Below are 22,657 nucleotides of genomic sequence, written 5' to 3' on the forward strand. Positions count from 1 at the left end.
TGCAATCTTGTTGTTTATAAAAATTCTATTTAATTTTTATTTGTAAGTGATATATTAGGTCAAAGTTGAGGTGGGGAGGTATGGTGGTCAAAACAAGAGGGTCATATTTGGTTCACTTTCTAACATTGAGCTATGGTTTTAAAGAACGACGCTGAAACCTGAATGCAGCAAACGCCAGTGTATGAACAATATAAGAATTGGACTTGATGTTTACAGCTGGATGGGATGTGATAATATGCTATGGCTTCTACTGCTCTTTGAAAAAGCATTCTATTCTCTCAGGAGTTTCTGTGTTTTTAATTTTCAATCCCAAGTCCCATCTGACACCCAGAATTCTCCAGGAAACCTAGAGCAATGCCCATTTTAGGCCTATCTGCCCTAAGTAGGGCCTGTCATTTGAGCATTCCTTCCAAGTATAATTCCAAGCATAATTCCCTATCATGTCTTTAGAAACTTGCTACTCAAAGTATGGTTTGCAGACCAGGAGTACTAGTACCACCTGGAAGCCTGGTAGAAACACAGGATCTACAGCCCCACTCCAGGGCTACTGAATCAGAACCGGCACTTTAAGATCCTCAGGCAATTCGGATGCACATTAAGGTTTGAGAAGCTCTACTTTCGAACTTTATTATTTGACTACTGCTTATTAGTGGTTGTTAATGAACACAACTGTATTTTATTGAATTCAGTGCACTTATGATCAACTGAAATTTCTGGTTCTTTTATTTGTTTATATTTTTACTGACCACTTTTCCCTCTCTAAAATAGGAGCTCTTTGAGCACAGGTACTTTCTCTGTTTTGCTGATCACGGTATCTGCAGAACATGGAATAGTGCCACCACATACTAACATTCAACAAATATTTGTTGAATTAAGCAAATAAACAAATGACCCATTGTAGGTAAAATGTGTGTGCAGTGAAGAAGGCCTGGCAGAGCAAGGTCTATAATGCCACAGGGTTTCCGCAGAACCTCAGCACGTCATGCCTGGGGCAGGCAGGTGAGGGGGAAATCGAGACAGGTAGTTTAGGAGTTCAGAGATCATACTGCATTCACAGCCCCAGAGGAAACCTTGGCTGTCTAGTGAAGGAGTGCTGGCTCCAACTTTTCTCCGCAGCACTCAGGAGTGCTGGCTCCAACTTTTCTCCCCCGATTTGGAAAACGGCAGTTATCAGTCTTCCTGCAAGATGTAATGCATTCCAGTTGAACCGAAACATTCTTTGAGAATCCTACCCCACTTAGACTGCTGGAAAAGCAACCAGTGAGGTGCAGGAGCCTGAGGCTTGGTAGGGTGACCAACTCACTCTGGTTTGCCTGGGACTATCCTGATTTTAGAACGGGAAGTTCCATGTCTCAGAAAACCCCACCGTCCCAGGCAAACCAGAATGAGTTGGTCACCCTACTTGAATGTGTGCTGAAGGGCCATATCTGCCGAGAGTCCCTGTCAAAGGGTGGAGGGCTCCAGGACTGTGCCAGGACAGTCATTTTGATTTTCAGGGCATTTTTGTGATCCAACCAAGATCCAACAGCAGAAACACCTAGAGGCGAATCTAAGTGCACCCATGGGATGGTGGCTTAAATCCCATTAATTTCCCAAAGGAATCCTTTATTTTTGTCTTTTTGATAAATATGGGCAGAGACATACCTTTTCCTCCAAAGAGGATGTCTCACTTAAGGCATCATTTAGAAATCTCAGTTTTTTCATTGTATGCTGCCCCAAAGGTGCTAAGATTTGAATTATCTTGGAGGTACACTGCCCCAAGACCTGAGCAAAACTTGCTAGATGCTTTCATACATTAAGGCCACAGGAGTTAAATTAAATTAAATTAAATTTGTTTCCAGATACAACTTTTATTACTCACATTTCCAAATGTGCTCATTTAATTCTTTTTTCCTCCTAAAAACAAACAAAAAGATGGATGGGACAGGGGGGTCTGTGGTGTTCTAAATCCGGGACCAGATTATTTCATTGTAAATTGCTTTAGTTCAACTGGAATGCTTTTACATGCGCACAGTAATAGTCCAGCTATGGAACTAAAGAGTATTACCTCACGATTTAAACCATAAATGGTCTGAGCTTCACATTTTTTTCATGAAGCTATTGCCATGGTGGCCAGTCATCATTATGCAAAGAACACAGCACAGCACTGTTCAAAGATGGACTTTCTTGAATTCAAAAATAGGTTTTTATCAAAGAAAAACATCTAGGGTTTAAATATATTTTTTTAAGATTTTATTTTTCCTTTTTCTCCCCAAAGCCCCCTAGTACATCATTGTATAGTTTTAGTTGTGCGTCCTTCTATTTGTGGCACGTGGGATGCTGCCTCAGCCAGCATAGCCTGATGAGTGGTGCTAGGTCCGCACCCAGGATCTGAACCAGCAAAACCCTGGGCTGCTGAAGCAGAGCGCACAAACTTAACCACTTGGCCACGGAGCTGGCCCCTAGGGTTTAAATATCTTAATTTATTTCTTAAAATAAGTCCAGCAAGATGTTATAGAAAGTTTGGAAAAATAAGCAGGGGGAAAATCATTTAAAACAACGTTTTATTACAACTGTTTGACATAACACCTATTTTATATACTCCTAGACTCTGCTTTAAAATACTATTCTCATAGACTTGATATATAAAACACTGAACATGATACATGGTTCTATAATTGAAAAAGGCTAAATAAAGCTATTCCCCAGACTCATGTTTAATTGTTTAACATACCTGAGTGACTTTAGAATAGCTAAGTACTGCATTACAGAGCACTTGATAATGACAAATGCAATTACCAACTGAAGTGCATTAATATTTTCTGAACTGCATTTATTACTTTGATTGCAAAATGGTTTATGATTCCATTCACAAAGCATGATTTTATTCTTGCTCACTCACTCATCTGTTGGACCACTTGTAGATGGTTTTCTTATGATTAAATCAATATTCTCAACTGTGATGTTGCAATACACTGGTATGTCAGGATTCATTATGAAGTGTGTTGAAAGAAGTTATATCTAATAAGAAGAAAGGGGTCCAAAGTTGACGAATTATTTACTTTTTAAAATACACTCGAGTAACTTCAGATTATCCAAGTCATTTTATTATGCTGTGCTTTCTTGAAAAAGAGAAAAGGAACGGGGTTTGAAGTAGCAGGGCAGGACTGGCCAGAGCTTGCTCTCTGTGTTTTTGTACAGCAGTCTGGGGAGTAAGACACTTGGGAAGGTAGTCTGTCCTGGTTGCAAAAAACTGTTAACAGTGACTGGCTTACACTGTCAAAAAGAAAGAATTATGAAGCAGGAGAATTAGGATCTTGTATATAAACTTCAATTTACTCCTGCACTGAAATACAATGGAAAGAAGAAACTCTTGCACCAATGTTCATTCAGAAAGAGTTATTAATTATTTATCAAACACTATGTATGACAGCTCAGGTCCTTCAAGAAGCACTCGCCAAGATGGGATAAACATGCAAGAGATTTAGTGGGGAAAATGCTTATGAAGAATAAAAAGAAAGGAAGTAAGAACAGATAGAGAGACTCTTCAGAACAATCTAAGTCTGACACATATGAAAGGAGAGAGGGAAGGGTTAAGTATAAAGGCCTGACCACACTGTAATTCTGAGAAAGTTTTAGCCAGGTCAGTCGGGTGTCCCTGAGTGTAGTGGGTTGAATGGTGCCCACTCACCACACCAGAAGATATGTTCACCAGGAACCTAGAATGTGACCTTATCTGGAAAAGGGGTCTTTGCAGATGTAATTAAGGATATCAAGACAAGATAATCTTGGACTATCCATGTGGTCCCTAGGTCAAACGAAAAATGTCCTAATAAGAAGAAAAGACACAGACACACGGAGGAGAAGTTCATGCAAAAACAGAGGCAGATATTGGAGTTATGTAGCTACAAGCCAAGGAACACTAAGGATTGCCAGCCCACCAGAAGCTAGGAGAGAACAATGAAGTGGATTCTCCCTCAGAGCCCCAGGAGGGAACCAACACTGCCAACACTTTGATTTCAGCCTTCTGGCCCTCAAACCATGAGAGAATATATTTCTGTTGTTTTAAGTTACCCAGTTTGCAGTAATTTATTAGTCAGTCATGAGAAACTAGTACACAGAGTCAAAGTTGCTCATTATAGGAGCCCTGCATGCCACAGGAATGGGCCAGCACTGGCATTCCATCACGTTGTAGCAGGGAGCAGCCCAGGGGGAGCATGGCATCACCATGAATGCAACAGGAGTGGGAGCTGGGGCCATCATTTAACTATACTTTCCACAAATTTCTCTTGAAGGAGATCCAGGTGATGCATCTCCACAAGTGCCATGCTGTGAAATATCAAAGAAGCAAAGAGCGGAGAATACAGTCTTTGCCTTTCCAGAAGCTTAGTTGGTAAACCAATGGATGTTGCACACATGGGAGTACAAGCATGAATGTGATAGGGCAGGACTACTTTTTGCATAAATTCTGAGGGAATCCAAAACCATGGAAGGGTCAGACTAGAACAAGTTGAATCTGGGAAGGCTACTTAGGAGAAGAAAATGGTGCACTCAGATCATTGAATAGGAAGTACGAAGAATGGAATGGGTGCAGGCACAAAGCAGAGGACCAGCAGTACGGTTAAAGAAGAAAATGAACAGGTTGGCTTAGTCGTTTCTTGAAAACCTGTCCTCAAAGAGAGAGAGAGATCAAGCAGGAAGAGATTTCACAAGACAAGGAGTGAATGTAAAAGAAAAATGGGCAACCATAAAGAGGCAAGAAGGTCTTCCTGAACCCCACATTTGTTTGTTTTATTTAAAACATACATCTCCTGGATAACCTCAGACTCAGACCGGGATCCACATGGCAAGAATCTAGGAAGCCCTTTTCTGCTGGAATGGCAAAGATTTAATCAGAATCCAAAAGCAATAATTATATTTATTTAAAAATAAATAAGAAGCATGGTACTAAGAACTGGTAGACTCTTGCAACCCTGCTTATTAACTAATATTAGGTAAGCCACTTAAATTCTGAGGTCAATTTCCATGTGTTAAAACAGAGGTAATAAAATCTTTATGTCAGAGTTATTGAGAGGATTAAATGAGCCAGAGTATGTTAATGCACAGTGTAAACCAATGTGGTCCACTGTGTTAGTTACTATGCTTGATGGAGACCCATGCTATCATCTAAATTCGAGTTAAATACATTTAGGTATCCATAATTCCATCACTCAAAAACAATTACTATTAACTTTTTAGTATATAAATCCCCCATATTTTTTCAATTTGTATGGGGAGATATATATTACCATATTTTTCCTGCCTGTGTTCCCACTTACCCCCACCTCCTACACAAATAAATTATCCAAAACATGTTTTTCTCCCTACATAAGGTATTGTGGACATCTTTCTGTATTAGTAAATAAAGATCTATAGCTTTTTTTTTGAGGAAGATTGGCCTGAGCTAACATCCATGCCCATCTTCCTCTACTTTATATGTGGGATGTCTGCCACAGCATGGCTTGATAAGAGGTGCATAGGTCCGCGCCCAGGATCCGAACCTATGAACACCAGGCTGCCGAAGCAGAGCATGGATGGGAACTTAAGTGCTACCCCACCAGGTCACCCCCTCTATAGCATTTTTAATGGCCAAATATGGTAGAGATTACAAGAACTCACCTATATCCTGTTCTCTTCTTCTTCCAGGGCACACAGAACATACTGTTGCCTTGAAGTTAGGCAGAGCCACGTGACTAGGTCTGGCCAATTAGCTCTAAGTGGAAATGATGTGTCCCACTTATAAGCTGAGGCAGTGAAGAGACTTTGCATTGCCCTCCAGGCCTGCCACAGTGGCATTTCACAGAAATGGTGGAGCTATAGCATGGAGATAGCCTGAAAAATCAGCTGCCCTGAGGAGATCACCAGACTCTCAATGGACTTTGTGTGAACAAGGAAAAAACATAGATGTAAAGTCTCCATGATTTCAGAATTTGCTTCATATAGCAACATGGTCTAGCTTGTCCTAACATATGGAATATTCAATAGGTTTTATTCAATATGTGGACTCATAGGTTGTTTCAAATTTCTCATTATTGTAAGCAATTCTGCAATGAACATATATATATCAAATTTATCTGATTATTTCCTTAGAATAAATTCCTAGAAATAAAATTTCTGGGTAAAAAGGTAAGTACACTTTAACTTTTGATAGATATTGACTAATTGCTTCCCCAAAGAAGTTTCATCCAAATTGTAAAGCCACCCAGAGTATATTAGAGTACCTTTTATTATACATGTTTGACAAAACTGTGCATTTTCAACCAAATTTTTAAAAATTAATGTCTTTGCTAATGAGGTGTTTTTCCCATATATTTATTGGACATTTAAATTTCTTCAGTAAAGTACAGTTAATGTCTTATAGTATATTTTTCCATTTGGCTCTTTGTTTTATACTACTAATAGTATTTGACATGTCAAGAATATCAACCCTCTGTCTGTCTATGCATTCCATACATGTCCCTTGTTTGTTGTTTGTGTTTTAATCTTTTAATGTTTTGACATATGGACATCTTTACTTTTTACATAGTTAAAATTATTAAGAGTTTCCTTTATGGTTTCTGGGTTTGGTGTCCTGATCAGCTTTCTAATCCTTTCTATCTCAAGTTTAAAAAAAATTCACCTATATTTAATTCAAGTACTTATAGGATTTTAGTTTTCATAGTTAAATTATTAAACCATCGGGCAGTTGTATGATAGGGATCCTACATCATACATTGAATAATCTATCATTTTCCATTTGATTTGAAATAACACCTTATCATATAATAAATTCCTACATACTTTTAATGTGTTTGTGTATTTCTTATTCAGTTGACCTAGCTGTCTATTCCTAAGCCAGTATATGCTATTTTATTTACTATAGGTTTAGAATTTACTAAACTTGTGCAAATCCTCCTCCCCGTTACTTTTTAAAAATAAATTTAAAACTTTCATAGCTATATTTCTACATTAATTCTTCAAGATAAATTAGACTAAATTTGTGAAGTTCAATACAACAAAATATTTATTATTCAAATGAAATCTTCTGCAGAACTGCTCAGGTTGAAGCAATGGAGATGGGGTGGGGGGCTATAGTCCCATCTTCTTGTCTACCCATTGGGTCCCTCTGCAACTGCTGAGGAACAATTTGAGAAACCACTGCTCTGGGGATTCCTCCTGCCCTAAAGGACGTTCTGTCCCATCGGCAAATGTCACAGGGCAACCAGACACAGAGGAGGCTCATGGTCTTTTTTCTATACTGATGGCTTGGTCCCCTCACAAAATGGCAGATGCACCCACACCTGTGGATGCCTGTAGCCTTCTGCTGCTGCTTTCTGCAGTTGCTTTGGCTGCAGGTGATCATCCATCATGAGTTGATCTCCCTTATCCTTTTATCTGCTTTCAGCTGGCCTAAATAGTATCTTTATTGCCCCAATATTTGAACATCTGTTCCACATTTAAGTATCTTCACTTAACAGTAGCTTTGGAACCATTTAAGTAAGCTAACTATTTCCATACTCAGCTGAAGGGAATATAAAATATGAAACATTAAAAATGTGCTGTGGATGGAGAGGTGACATGTATGTGGAGACACATTTTCGCTGGGTTAAAAGAGAAAGGTCTGTGGTGGTCCGAATTTCTCAAGTTACAGTTATATGTCCTGACCACCAGAGGTGGAAAAGTAAGGAATCCATCCTTCTACCTATGTCTGGTACATCTGTATTATCATTATTCACTAACAGGTGCCACTGGTTTATTTTACATCTACAGCATGGAATACGGAAGGCCTGGTTATTTGCTATTTAGTGAACACACATTCCAGTCCTGGTAGAATGATCAAATGTAGAGCCAAGGCATTGCATTAATTTTAATTCTTATGGACCACATGTAATTCCTTTAGTCAAATTAAAGTTTAGAGAGAGTTAAATGGAAAGCCATCTTTCCCTTGTTGTAGAGAATTTAAAATACATACAACACAAATTAAGAATCACATCAATTTGTTAACGCAAGGCAATGGAACATATATCTTAGTGAGAAGGTTGAATTACCCTCATTGGAATTGGTTAGAAGTAAGTCAGAAGGCTTTCTATTCATTCATTTATCATTCATTCATATTTATTGAATGTCTAATATAATGTACTGTTCTTTGTGCTATGGATATAGTGCTAGGGTTATATAGCAGGGGGAAGGTTCATACTGTAACAAAGCTAAAGGGCTAGGGGAGAGGATAAAATATTGATACATAAGCAATAAATAAGAAAAGTAACACACACTGAGTCATAAGTGCAATACTCAGAATTAAAAGAGTAATATGATAGACATTGCCTCCTTTGGATTGGATGGCATGGAAAGTTCTCTGTGAACGTGATTTTAAGCCAAAATATGAATGAAAAGGGGGAGACACCCATATGAATATTGAGAAAAGAATCTTATAGATAGATAGAAAAACTGGAATGAAGCCTTAAGGTGGGGAGAAGTTTGGTGAGTTTTGTAAGGCCACTGTGACTAGACTACAGAAAAGAAGAGGGAACACAGCACGAGATGAGTTTCAATAGATAGCCAGGAGTCAGATCACAGAGGGCTTTGCAAACTGAATTAAGGAGTTTGAATTTTATCCCAAGTATGAAGGAAAGCCATTGGAGGATTATAAGCCGACGCGCAAAATGTTCTGATTTACATTTATAGCACTCTGGCTGCTAAACAGAGAATTGATTAAGAGAAGCAAGATTGAAATGATGGAGTAGTGGAGGGGGAAAATGACAATGCTGGGGAGAGGGAAAATTTGTTGGAGGGATGCTCCTGAGTAGACAAGAGGTGATGTGCAAAAGGATAGCCTTAGAAGAGGCTGTTCATTCATGACAGGAAGAAAAACACACTAGTCTAGACTCAAGTAGGTGAGTAGAGTGGCGTTAGAAGAGTTTGGAAGGTCTATTCTGATTGTTCCTATTTTCTGAGTGAGAAAGGAAGAAGGTAGCACTTAGAGTGAGGACAGGGAAGGATGTGCTGGAGGTCTGAGGAAAGGGTCTCCCTTTCCTAAATAAAAGAGCAATGTAGGAGAGTGGTCACATAAACGGTCATGGAAAATGCAATACGATTTCCAGGCAGCACAAAAAATCCTCTTAATGTTAATGGTCAGAAATTTAAAGTGAGACCAGTCAATATAGATGTGTTTTTCTCCCTCCAAATTCAGCTATACAGGGGCACATGGAGAATACAGAAAAATTGGAATTTACCAAGATTGACATTTGTCAAACCCAGAGAGGAATAAGAGAGTTGAAGGATTATACCAGAAGTGATTTTAATGTTGGGCCATGGAATATAAGCTGAGTAAGAGTAGGAGTGAGGAAAGTGGGATAGGAAGGTAGGTAAGAGACAGTGAAAAAGTTGTATGATCAATAGCTTGTAGATTGCAGAGGAATAGAAGAATTATTAGGACCAGAATATGAGAAGGAGTAAGCTAGAAAGATAGGTGATGGGCAGAGTGGAAATGCTGAAATTGAGATTAGGGAGTCATTTCAGTTATTGGTAATGACAAGGATTAAGACATAACTGTGGGAGTGACTGGCTGAGGTAGAGGAAAAGGGGAGAGAAGAGTAAGGAGCTGAGAATCCAGAGTACTAGCAGGATCTTCTATTTGGATATTAAAATTGCTGAGCATTATGCCGGGAGTAATGGGATAGGCATAAGCACTCTAATAAACAGTAGGGAAAAGAAAAACAACGAAAATGTAAAGAGAAAGTGATTAATAGGGAGGCAGAGAATGGAGATTGAACCTATGCTTTGTTGATATGCTTGAAAAAGAGCAAGCATAATTAAAACAAAAGCATTAAGTAAAGACATAATTGAATAACTTTCATTTCCAGAAATATGGCAGATTCGACCTCAAGAGGAGTAACTAAAATTTTGGGGAAAGTTTTTAAAAAATGAATTATTGAGCTAACAAAAAATAAGAGATCTATATAGTCCCAAAGCAAATGAAAGCAGGAACTCTTGGAGATGAGTGAATTCCAAAGCTGCCTCTTCTCCGAGGAATTCTGACTCACCCTGGACACCTTGAGCCTCCACTTTGATGAGTATAAGGGATGCAAAAGACAAAAAGCAAAAGCTTGAGGCCAGCCCTAAGTGAGGGACCTAATAGGGAATCTCCACAAAAAGATGCTCCCTTAAGGCCACACTATCAGTACAAGAGAACATTATAAACAAAATCCCCCCACACATAAAGGGCAAGAAAACATGCCCGTCTTGAATCTGGCATTTGGTTGAGAGAAAAAGAATAATCTCTCTTGAGAATTCCTAGGCACAAGTCTGCCTTTACTTTGACTTTTATCATGAATTCATATTGTAAGAAAGTATGTAGTCCAAATGAAAAACACCCAAGTTACACAAAACAATAACAAACAAACAAATAAATCCCCAAGCCCACAAACAACAACAAACAAAGCTAAGAAGTTAAGTTTAAGGTGGTTATGTCAGGAGTGGATGGAAATTTTCTCTGGAGGAACTCAATTTCAACCCCAGGGCAAAGAATTTTCACTCAAAGTCCAAAGGAAAATCAGTTACTCAGGTAAAAATTATAAAACATCCAAGAAATCAATGTCCCATGGGTTTTCTAGCAGAAAAGAAACCCCATAAGAAATAGATGCAGAAATATTTTAGATGTTAACATTATCAGACACAGAATGTAAAATAATTATGTTTAATATTTTCAAAAAGATTTTTAAAAAGTATCTTGAAAATATGAGCAGGGAATATAACACCTTAAAGAATAATCAATAAAATGTGAAAAAGAAGTAATTAAAACTTCTAGAAATGAAAAATACTATACCTAATTAAAACTTGAATGAAAGCATTAAACAGCTGAGGAGAGAATCAATAATCTGGAAGCCAGTTTCAAAGAAATTATCAAAATACATTCCAGTGATATGAATAACATGAAAATAGATTACGAGGCATGGAGAATTTACTGTGAAAGTGTAACGTACATCGAATTGGAGTTTCAGAAGGCAAGAAGAAGAAATTATTTGATGAGTTAATGGCGGTGAATTTTTTAATACTGCCAATGACACCATTTCTTAGCTTCAAGAAGTCCAATAAATCCCAAACATTATAAATAAAGTGATACTCATACCTCGACACATGAAATGTAAACTTCAAAATACTAAAAATAAAAACAACAAAGAAAAGAACGAGACATATAATATATGAAAACAGCCTGGGAGATAAGATAGGTCACATATAAAAATAGCACTTAGACTGAGAGCTGACTTCTCAACAACAACAGTGAAAGCAGAACATAGTAGAATAGTATATTATGTAGGTTAAAAGAATTAACTGTGAACATGAAATTGCATACCCAACAAAACTGTTTTTCAGTAAGATGAATAAACTAAGAAAATTTCACCCAGTCCTTGAGAGAGTACACCACTAACAAACTGACAATAAAGGAAAATCTAAAGAATATACTTAAAGGAGAAAGAAAATGAGCCGCTCCCTGATTTCAAACTATACTACAAAGCTGTCATAATCAAAACAGTATGGTACATGCATGAAAACAGACACATAGATCAATGGAACAGAATAGAGAGCCCAGAAATAAACCCACGCCTATATGGTCAATTAATCTGTGACAAGAAGGCAAGAATACACAATGGAGAAAAGATAGTCTCTTCAATAAATGGTTTTGGGAAAACTGTGCATAAATATCAAATCACTATGATGTATGCCTGAAACTAATAGGATATTGTCTGTCAGTTATACTTTAATTTAAAAAAAGGAAAGAAAATGATCCCAAATGGAAGGTCTGAGGTACATATAAGAAATGTAATTAAATATGCTTGTAAAACTAATTAAATAATGAACACTATAAATAATTGTGTTTAATATATGGAAGAAAAACTAAAATTCTTGCCAACTATCATAATACTAGAGAAAGTGATCATAGAAAAGCATCTAATTTTTTGTACTTTTTAGGAAAGAAGATAAATATAATCATTAATGTTAGACTTTGTTAAGTATCTACGTTAAAACAGCAAGTGCAACCATTAAATGAATAGACATACAATGTTTAACTTTCAAAAGAGTAGCGGAGAAAAAAATGAAATGAGAAAAAATTCCAACCTGTCAATACCTCTCCTCCTTAAATATAAACAGAAACTCACCCAGGTTAATCTATACATTCAATATAAACCCAGTAAACATCTCACAGTTTTTTCCTGACACTTCATAAGCTTAAACTAAATTCATAACTGCCTTTCAACTCTGACTTCCTTTTGTTACGCTCTCCTTAATAAGTTCTGGTATAGTGGTTTTACTAGCCACATAAAATAAATGGAGTAACTTTCCTCTTTTTCTAATCTCTGAAACAGTTTCATAAAAATAGAGATTATTTAAAATCTGAGAGTTTGGTAAAATTACCTGTTGGGGCTGAATGTCTTTTCTTGGATGTAGGAAGGTTGGAGATAGACAGGCAATGATAAAATCAACTTTTTTAGAAGTTATTTATTATATTCTATTTTTATTTTTATTTATATTATATTCTAATTTTGATGATTTATATTATTCCACAGATTTTCCCATTATATCTAAGGTTTCAGTTTTACTGTCTTAAAGTTTATCTTCATCTCCTGATTTTATACATCAGAGTAGAATAAAGGTAAGTTTTCAAAAATTTGCCTCCCATGTTAGGAGGAGTAGGAGGATATGCACTATTTAAAGGAAGCAATGAGATTCAGTTAGCAGGAAACCCAACATGGGATTTGTAGTTGGCCATGCCCATCCAGAAAAAAATACTATATCATCTAGCCCTCTGTGCAAAGGGATGTATAGTCATTGTGACTGTGTTCTGGGCATTACTCAGCAGGTGGAAGCAGCACATTTAGCCTTAGAAATTCTCGTTAAAAGGAAGACCTATGTTCTTTTCTTTATCCCTTCCTTGATCCTGCTGGCTAGAATGTGAATGTTATGGCTGGGTATATACGTATATATGCTATACAGAAAATACTCATAGGATAAGCAGCAAAGTTTATGTGGTGATTCCATTTTTCATCCTTATTCATGCTTGCATTTTTCAAGTTTTACAATAAATGGTGCATTTATACTGTAAACATCATATGTCTATTGATTTAAGCATTAAAAAGTATAAACAGGAGCCAGTCCTGGTGGCCTAGTGGTTAAGTTCAGCACGCTCCGCTTTGGTGGCCCAGGTTTGGTTTCCAGCCTCGGACCTACACCACTCATCTCTTAGTGTCCATGCTGTGGCAGCAGCTCACACACAAAAAAGGAAGATTGGCAATGGACATTGGCTCAGGGAAAATCTTCCTCAGCAAAATAAATGCATATATACATATATAAACAAAAAGATCACTGATAATCTCACTACTTACACAACTACTTTAAATTTTAATGTATATTTTACAAAGAAAGATATTTAAAAAAAATAGAAACTAGCCCTCTCTTCCTGCAAATTCGGTTTGAAAACAATCTAGGAATCCTGCTCAGAACAGGAGGTTTTATTCAGTGGCCTTTAGGGTTTCAGTCAAACCTATTAGCCTAGGATATTATACTTGTTAAAAAGCCCCTTTTCTACTCAAAGATAAATTTGATTTTTAAGAATGTCATTTCATACACTAAAAGTCCCCAAAGCGGGCTAACGGTTTTGGCTTTTGGTGGGGAAAGTGAATTTACAAGTAAAGAGTTAAGTACTTTGTGCTCCAAAACTTTGTAACCTTTACTTGAGGCTTGAAAGATTGGAAGGCATTTGCCCTACAAGTTGTAATAGCCCCAAGGAAGCCATTATAGTCTAAAGGGCAATGCTCTGTGAAGCACACCTTCAGTAAGTGGGTTTTGTGATTAAAAAGAGAAGAAGAAAGAAAGAAGAGAAGAAGAAAAAAGTAAATTCTCTCTGTTCAATCAATACAGGGGTGCTCTATAATGTTCTAGAGAAAAATTCCTTCAGAGTCTCTTTGCTCATTTAACCAAATAGGACATCACGATGTGTTTTCCCTCTCAATCTAGATTTTACGACTAAATACATAGTCCAAAGCTTGAGTAATGATTATATACACTTATAAACACACACATACAGAGTGCTAATTTAACCAATGAAGAAAAGGCTTAAAGAAGGCTTTAAAAAGAAGACTTAAAAACCCCAGATCGATTAGAGATGCTTGTTGAAAATGAAGATGCCACAAGTTGTTTCCTAGTAAATAAAATTTAAAAAGAAAACAGAAGCAAGAGAGCACAAATATCAACCTCCCAACAAGTGTAGATGGTTCTCCCTCAGGAGATAGCCCATTTACACAGTATCCTTGTTATGTTGGTTCATTGACAAAAAGTCTACAAATAATAACGAAAATTAATATCAACAATATACATTCGCACTTTTGTCGAAATCATGCTACCCTGGGCTTGAATGAAACACCTGCTATTTATTAACTGTGTAACATTAACTCATCTACTCAACTTCTCTGCCTTCAATTTATATATATATATATATATATATATATATATTTTTTTTTTTTTTTTTGCTTTTTCTCCCCAAATGGCCCCAGTACATAGTTGTATATTTCAGTTGTGGGTCCTTCTAGTTGTGGCATGTGGGACGCCACCTCAGCATGGCCTGATGAGCGGTGCTATGTCCGTGCCCAGGATCCGAACCGGCAAAACCCTGGGCTGCTGAAGCGGAGTGCGCAAACAACTCCTCGGCCATGGAGCCGGCCCCTCAATTTATATTTTGAATTATTTTATTCTTTAAAAGTAATACACACATGGTTAAAAATTTAAATGTACAATATAACATCCACATCAAAAGTATGTGTTCATCTCACCTTGGCGCCTGGTTGCCCTCGTACTGTTAACGTCTTGAGATGCTTCACCCCAGAGAGATCATACGTGGATGCAACCATACATGTATACATATTTTAGTATATCCCAATCTGAGAGGTTTAAATGACATATTATTGTTATTGTAATGAACAATTTCTTTAGTTATTCACAAGGCTAAACACGTTTTCATTTAATTAAAACTTGTTTGGATTTACCTTTCTATAAATTGCCTGCTTACGTCCTCTCCACATTTTCCTATTGGATTTTAAATATTTTTTCTAATTAATCCTAAGAACTCAACATATTAAGAAAGATAACCCTTTATTATACATAGTATGTTACAAATGTTCACTTGTCATTTATTTTATTCATAGTATTCTATTATTATGCATGAACAGTTAATCTTTATCTTGATACATTTATCATCTTTTGTTGTTTTTTTGATGAGGAAGATTGGCCATGAGCTAACAGCTGTTGCCACTCTTCTTTTTGCTTGAGGAAGATTGTCCCTGAGCTAACATCTGTGCCAGTCTTCCTCAGTCTCGTATATAGGATGCTGCCACAGCTTGGTTTAATGAGTGCTGTGTAGGACCGTGCCTGAGATTTGAACCCCGGGCTGCTGAAGTGGAGCACACGAACTTAACCCCTACGCCACCAGGTTGGCCCCCATTCATCATCTTTTATGGCTTAAGATTTTGCATTGTATTTAGAAAGGCTTGTCTCCTTCCAAGATTAATTTTGAAATTCTCATATAATTCTTTTAGTACCTTTGGAGTTTTCTTTTGTAATGTTTAAATCTCTGATCCTATTGCATTTCATTTTGGTGTAAAAACTGGGGTAGGAATTAATTTGTTATTTTCCGGAAGGTTACCTAATTGTTCATCATCATTATTGAATAAATCATTTTGGGGAGGTATGAATTTGAAATACTTCTTTTATAACAAGCTATATTATCGTGAGGATTTTGATACGTATTTCATCTCTTCATTTGTTCCATCGATGTTCTGTTTTTATGTACCAGTAAAAACTTGTTTTAATGTAGCATTATATTTTAATATCTTGTAGAACTAATCTCACCTCAGGAATTTTCTGTTTCTAAATTATTGTCTATTCTAAAAATTATTTGCGCATTACTTTCATTGAAATAACATTAATGTAAAGATTAATAAAGAGAGATTTGCTACCTTTAAAATATTGTATCTCCTTATCAAAAAAAAATCATTTTATTTGTTCAATTCTTATTTTGTTGCTCCATATTCTTTTAAAGCCCTTTATATGTATCCTGACCATTTCTTAAGTTTATTCCTATTACATTTTATCATTTTGTTCCTATAACAAATGCTACTTTTACTCCTTCATCTTTTAAAATAACTTCCACTTGTACATAAGAAAATAACTGGCTTATGTGTATTAATGCTATAGCCAGCTATTTTACTTATTGTTGGTAATGATTGTTGCAGGTTCTTTTCTGTTTTCCAGCTCTACAATTTAATTACAGATGTAAATGATGATAATTCCATGTCATGTCTTCAAACTTTTGTATTTAATTGTTTCTCCTTTCTAATTGCACATCTAGGATCTTACAACAATGATAAGTAATAATTGTAATAGTAAACATTGTTATCTTTCTGCTGTTGAAAATATTTCCAGAAGTTTCACCATCAGGCACATGTGGATTTTTGATTATAAAGCAGATAAATATTAAAAATATCTATTATTGTTTTATCAAGACTTTTTATCAGCATAGGATTTCAGACTTAAATACCTTTACACCCTTTCTGGGCATGATCATATTTTTCTCTTCTGATATAATAGCAACTTAAATTATATTAACCATTTTCTTAATATTCTTAATTTCCTTTCTTAGCCACAATTCTTTTAGAGTAATGTTGGATTCCATTTGCTAATATATTCTTTGGATTTTTTGATCAATAGTCACAAGAAAGATTGATATGTAGTTTTCTTTTACTATGCTGTCAGATTTGGGTATGATTATTATGACGGGTAATATGAAAAATGGAAGTTATTCTTCAGTCTCTGTTCTAGAATTATTTCAATAGCATTGGAATTTTCCATTCCTTAAAATCTTTGGTAGGCTTCATATATTCATGGTATAGTCTGGGCCTGATGCCTACAACTTTTTGACAACTTTTATAATTTCTCTGAAATGGTCTATTTGGATTTTCCATATCTTCTGAAGTCATTTTTGGTGATTTAAATTTCCTAGAAATATCACCAATTTTATTTAGATTTTTCAAATTCATATGCATAAAGTTGAATAGAGACACATCTTAATTCATAATTCCTTAATAACTGCACTTAGGTTCTCAACTTAATTTCTCATTTTAGATATTTGTGCCTTCATCTGTCACCATCTAAAAAAATTATGCCAATGGTTTAGCTGACTAACTTTGAAAAGTGCAAATTTCTTGCATTTGTTAGGTTATACTCTTCATGTTTTTGGCTTTTGTAGCTGTTCATAAATTTCACATTTTCTTTACTAGTTCCTCAATTGTGACTTCCTTAGATTTATTTTGTTGATGACTACAATTTCTTATTCTGAATGCTTAATTTAGTTATTTTTATTCCTTCTTATTTCACAATTTTCCTTGAAATTTGGTTTTTCCTCTGACTACGTTTTTATTTGTGTTCTACAGGTTTTAATATGTAGTGTTTTCAGTTGTTTTGGTTTTGATTTCTTCTCTCATTTGAGAGTGTTTTAAAAGAGATTAAAAATTTTTAGAGGGGTGCTAAGGTTTTCTTATGTTTATGATATAGTTATTAATTACTAGTTTTATTTCATTGTGGATAAAACAATTAAAACAAAACAAAATTTTGAAATGTATTCAGATTTTTGTGGTCTAATAAATGGTCATTCTTAACAAAAATTCTATGTGTATTTGAAAACAAAATATATGCCCTGTATGGAGTTTAATACATATCAATAAGACCTACTCTATTAATTTTGTTATTTTTATATTTTTACTTATTTTGGTCTACTTCATTATTTGTGGGCTGAAGAAGAGGAATGAACATCTATTATTATTGTATACTGTGTAGATATACACCATAGATACTTATCTTTATATTCATTATAGCTTTGCTTTAGGGATCTTTTTTTTTTTTGAAAGATTGGCACCTGAGTTAACATCTGTTGCCAATCTTTTTCTTCTTCTTCTTCTTCTCCCCAAAGCCCCCTAGTACATAGTTGTATATTCTAGTTGTGAGTACCTCTGGTTGTGGCACGTGGGATGCCCCCTCAGCATGGCCTGATGAGCGGTGCCATGTCGGTGCCCAGGATCCAAACCTGCGAAACCCAGGGCTGCGAAGAGGAGCGCGTGAACTTAACCACTCACCCACGGGGCCGGCTCCCTGCTTTAGGAATCTTTATGCTATGTTATTTACTGGGTAAGTATTGTACTGTCCTGTGGATTATGGCATTTGTCATTACACAATGCCTTCTCTGTCTCAACACTTTTTTGCTGTGAATTCAACCTTGTCTAATATCTTAGTCCCTGCATAATTTTGCTTTCATATGCAGGATACAATGTTTTTATCCTTTTACTTCCAACCATTCTGAGACACTTTGTTTTAGAAGCTTCTCTTATGGTTAGCATATAGTTACATATTTATTTGTGATTCAACCTGAGAGTCTTTTCATGGGTGAGTCTATAACATTTGCCTTTACTGTGTGTCTGTTTTAATTCTGCCATTGTGTTTTAATTCCGACTTTTAGTTTCCTTTTTATCTTTTCTATTTTATACGTTGTCTGTGTTTACTATGCTTTGCTTTCATGCCTGTATTTTCTTAAATCTATTTCTCCTTTTGTCTTTTATATTCGCTCAATGATCTATGTTTGCTTTACTTTGTTTTTGTACATGTATTGCTCTTTGAAATTTGAAAGATTTATCACCTTTTTTACAGTTTCAAGTGTTTACCTTTATAAATATAATCGTATATAATATGTTTAATTCTGTTTTTAAGACATATTATCATGACTTTCCATCACGAATAATTAACAAATTAAAAATACCTCCATTTTATTCCACTTCTCTTCCCCTCATTCCACCATTTGATTTGTTTGGCTATATTATTATGCTTAGTTCTTTTAGTAGTTTTCTTTATACCTTTAAATGATATTCTAAATTCTGTTTTAGGTAATATGGCAAACAAGCTACCATAAAAATGTTCCTAGTACAGAACAATTAGAAATGCTGGATACCATATTTAATCTTTAAACGAATAACTGAACTGGCAAGAAATTGAGCCCCTAACCCATAAGAAAATATAGCCCCAGAGAATAAATATAATACTGTCATTGGCAGCTGCTCTGGGAACATCCAATATTTGCTGGCAGCTTAGACTTGGGCCTTAATGGGCCACTTCTGTTTAGAGGATCAAAGGGTAAGGAAAAAGTTTTGGAGAAGAGACTCCTGCATAAATCCACAACCTCCCAAAATGACTCTTGTGATGAAAGGGTAAAGATATTATTATAGCATAGTATTACTTATAATTTATTAATAATGTATCAATTAATTGACATAATAAAACAAAATACTCAGTAGAGGGATCTAGGAAAGAGATGTTAAGCTGTCTTATACTTGGCTATAGGTAGAGGGGTTTGCGAAAATTTTTCCCTGAGAATTCAAAACCACAAGCAAGTCTTTACATGGGTTTGGGGATGGATTTCAAAGAATTCAGTGACCTGAAAAACCCAGAGCTAAGAATTTAATTTGAACTGGTCCTGGCTAGGGAATGCCATAGGTGACTGTCAGAAGCAAAAATAAATCATATCTAAAGGAAAACATTTTGCTTGAGCCTCAAAAAATTCCCACAGCCAAAATTCCAAAGAGCATGAGCTCTGAATGAAAAATATCGTATTAAGTGAGGAAATAAACCACCATGAGCAAGAGCCAATAGAATTAAAAAACCCCACTATATTAGACCCATCAAGACTACAAGACTAGAAAGGATTATGTACTGACTATAAAATAGGTATGCTTCATATGCTTAAAGAAATATGAGACTCATGTATAACTAAGAAACAAAAGACTATGAAAAATGACCAGGAAAAATGAAAAATGTATCAAAGAGCTTTTAGAAATCAAATTAGAAACTCAGTGGACTAAATAGTAGGTTGGACTCTAGTAGTTGACTAAAAATAGTCAAGAGAAAATCAGTGACCATGGAGGGTAGAGAAAGGTCTAACAGAAGTCTAATCAGATTTCTTGAGGGAGATAATAAAATTGGAGAAAGGCAGTATTCAAAATGACACTGGCTGAGAATTTTGCAGAATGATGAAAACACAACCCTCAGATTCACAGTCCCAATGAAATTCAAATAAGATAAAGGAAAAAGAAAAAGACATCTAAATACGCAATGAAACTGCAGATTGCCAAAGAGAAAGAGAAGTTCTTAAAAGGAGCTAGAGGGTAAAAAACACAGATAACTTAAAAGAAATGATAACTTGATTGAGACCTTCAGAAGATGGGATAATATCTTCAAAACGCTAAAAGAAAGTCATTGCCAACCCAGAGTCACATAGCCAGGGAAATGTCTTCCAATGTGAAATTAGCACGTTTCTCACAAACTAAAAGATCTCTCTTCTAAAGAAATTTGTAAGAACTTTGAGACGAAGAGAAATGATCCCTAAAGGAAGGGCCGAGATGCAAGAAGGAATACTAAGAAGAGACATAGGTAAACATGTAGGTAGGGCTGAATTGAAGGCAATCATGTCTTGTTATGGTCTTAAAAATAGAATTTTCAGGGGCAAGCCCTGTGGCCAAGTAATTAAGTTCTCAGGCTCTCCTTCGGCGACCCAGGGTTTCACAGGTTCGGATCCTGGGCACAGACGTGGCACCGCTCACCAAGTCATGCTGGGGTGGTGGCCTGCATAGCACCACCAGAGGCACTCACAACTAGAATATACAAGTATGTACTGGAGGGCTTTGGGGAGAAGAAGAAAAAAATATAGAATTTTCATAGAGCATCTTAGAAGACTATTTTATTTTATGCAACACACTCAGGGAAGTACTGCTAATTAATGCCAGGTGGGGTGCCAGAGGCACCCTCTTTGCCGTGGTGGTTAGTGAGTACAGGTGCCCACCCAGCTTCTCTCTTTCAACGAAACTTTGTTTTCCACTTATTGTAAAGAACTCATTTTATGGATAAAATGATTAGTTATAATCATGTTCACAGGTCTGGAGATCAATTTTTTGAACTATGAATGTCATGAGTATGCCTTACAGCAAGCTAGGAGCCATAGTCATAGCAAATCTATGAGAATCAGTCTCTTAAAGACCAGAGGAGAACATGGCAAAAAAATATAGTATAAAACCAGTTGTATCGTCATTGAATTTTTACCTCCTTAACTGCCATGATGAAATTCCAAGTTTCCTTTTTTTAAAAAAAATAAGAAAAGTCATTATGATGCCATCATGAGATCATTTCTAACCCAGTGGTGCCAGTCATTACTACCAGTTGAAATACAGTTATGTCTTTCAGCTGTGGCTTAGTAATGATATTAAGTTTGAATTTTCTTGCAAAAGCAATTTATTCATGTCACCACTTACTGCTGTAAGCTTGTTTATGGTTTTTAAAATGCGATCTGTTTCACCATTCACCATCTTTCTTCAGCATATTTTGCTTTTTGTAAAACACATACATTTCCACCAGTGCAATCATAAATGCTGACAGAGGAGAAGAACTGAATTAGAAAGTAAAGTTACTTCCCAAAGTATTTACATATGATGACCAGATTTACAAAGAGGAAAAGGGAAGCACATTGCAACCACAGAAGAAATGTTCAGAATCCTATAAAAATCCTAAGTTGTGATATCAAAACCCTCAAGTAACTACTTTTTGCTCATTCCTAGCTCCAGTTGTGAAAGTTGAAATATAATTACTAAAGTTAATTAATGCTCATAGTAATGTGAACTGTTTTTATTTTGCCTCTTGAAAAGGGAAAAACACGTGAAATAAAATCTTAAGTTCTGTATCTCGATTGTGGTGATGAACGTGATAAAATGATGTAGAACTATACACACCGTTTATACCAATCTCAGTTTCCTGGTTTTGAAATGGTGGTGTGGTTACCGAAGATGCACCCAAGGGGGGAAATTGGTGAAGGATACACAGGACTTCTCTGTATTATCTCTGAAACAACCTGTGTATCTATAATTATTTCTAAATAAAAAGTTTTAAAAAATCTATTTACTCACCTCTCAATTTTAAAAAAGATGAAGATCGGGATTTTTCTTTGACCCTGGGAACAATGCACTGCAGGCTTGGCCTTCTGATCTGCATTCTGAGGGTTCACCACCTCTCCCAGAGGGTCCTGTCTTTCCTTCACAATGCCAACTGCCAGTGGTAAGAAAGATTCTTCCCACCTGAGCTCACAGACACAAATTCCAGAGCCCATACACTTCTCAGCAAAACAGATGCTGAAAGGTTGTGAACAGAGCAACGTAAGGGGCTGAGAAACCGAACTCATCTCATTTATATTGCCTGTCAGTTCATCCCTGCCACAATTAAATAGCATACCTGCTACTGTCCATCAAATCACTAAGCCCTTTATGCACGTAATCGCACTGAATCCTCTCAACTCACCATGGGACTGGGAAGATCATACTTTTGACCATAGGACCAGGCACCATGTTGTCAGAGATTCAGCACTCATTTAATCTCTAATCTCCAAAAACCATTTGAGTAGCCAGATAAAAACTCTGCTTGGAGAACTCACAGAGGAGAAGATCTGAGGGCCGGATCTTTAATATTAAGATTTTTTGTTTCCCATGTGCTGAGCATTAAGTTATGTGTTTCACAAGAATGTCTCATT

This window comes from Equus asinus, chromosome 1 (assembly GCF_041296235.1).
Source record: "Equus asinus isolate D_3611 breed Donkey chromosome 1, EquAss-T2T_v2, whole genome shotgun sequence".
Lineage (NCBI taxonomy): Eukaryota > Metazoa > Chordata > Mammalia > Perissodactyla > Equidae > Equus > Equus asinus.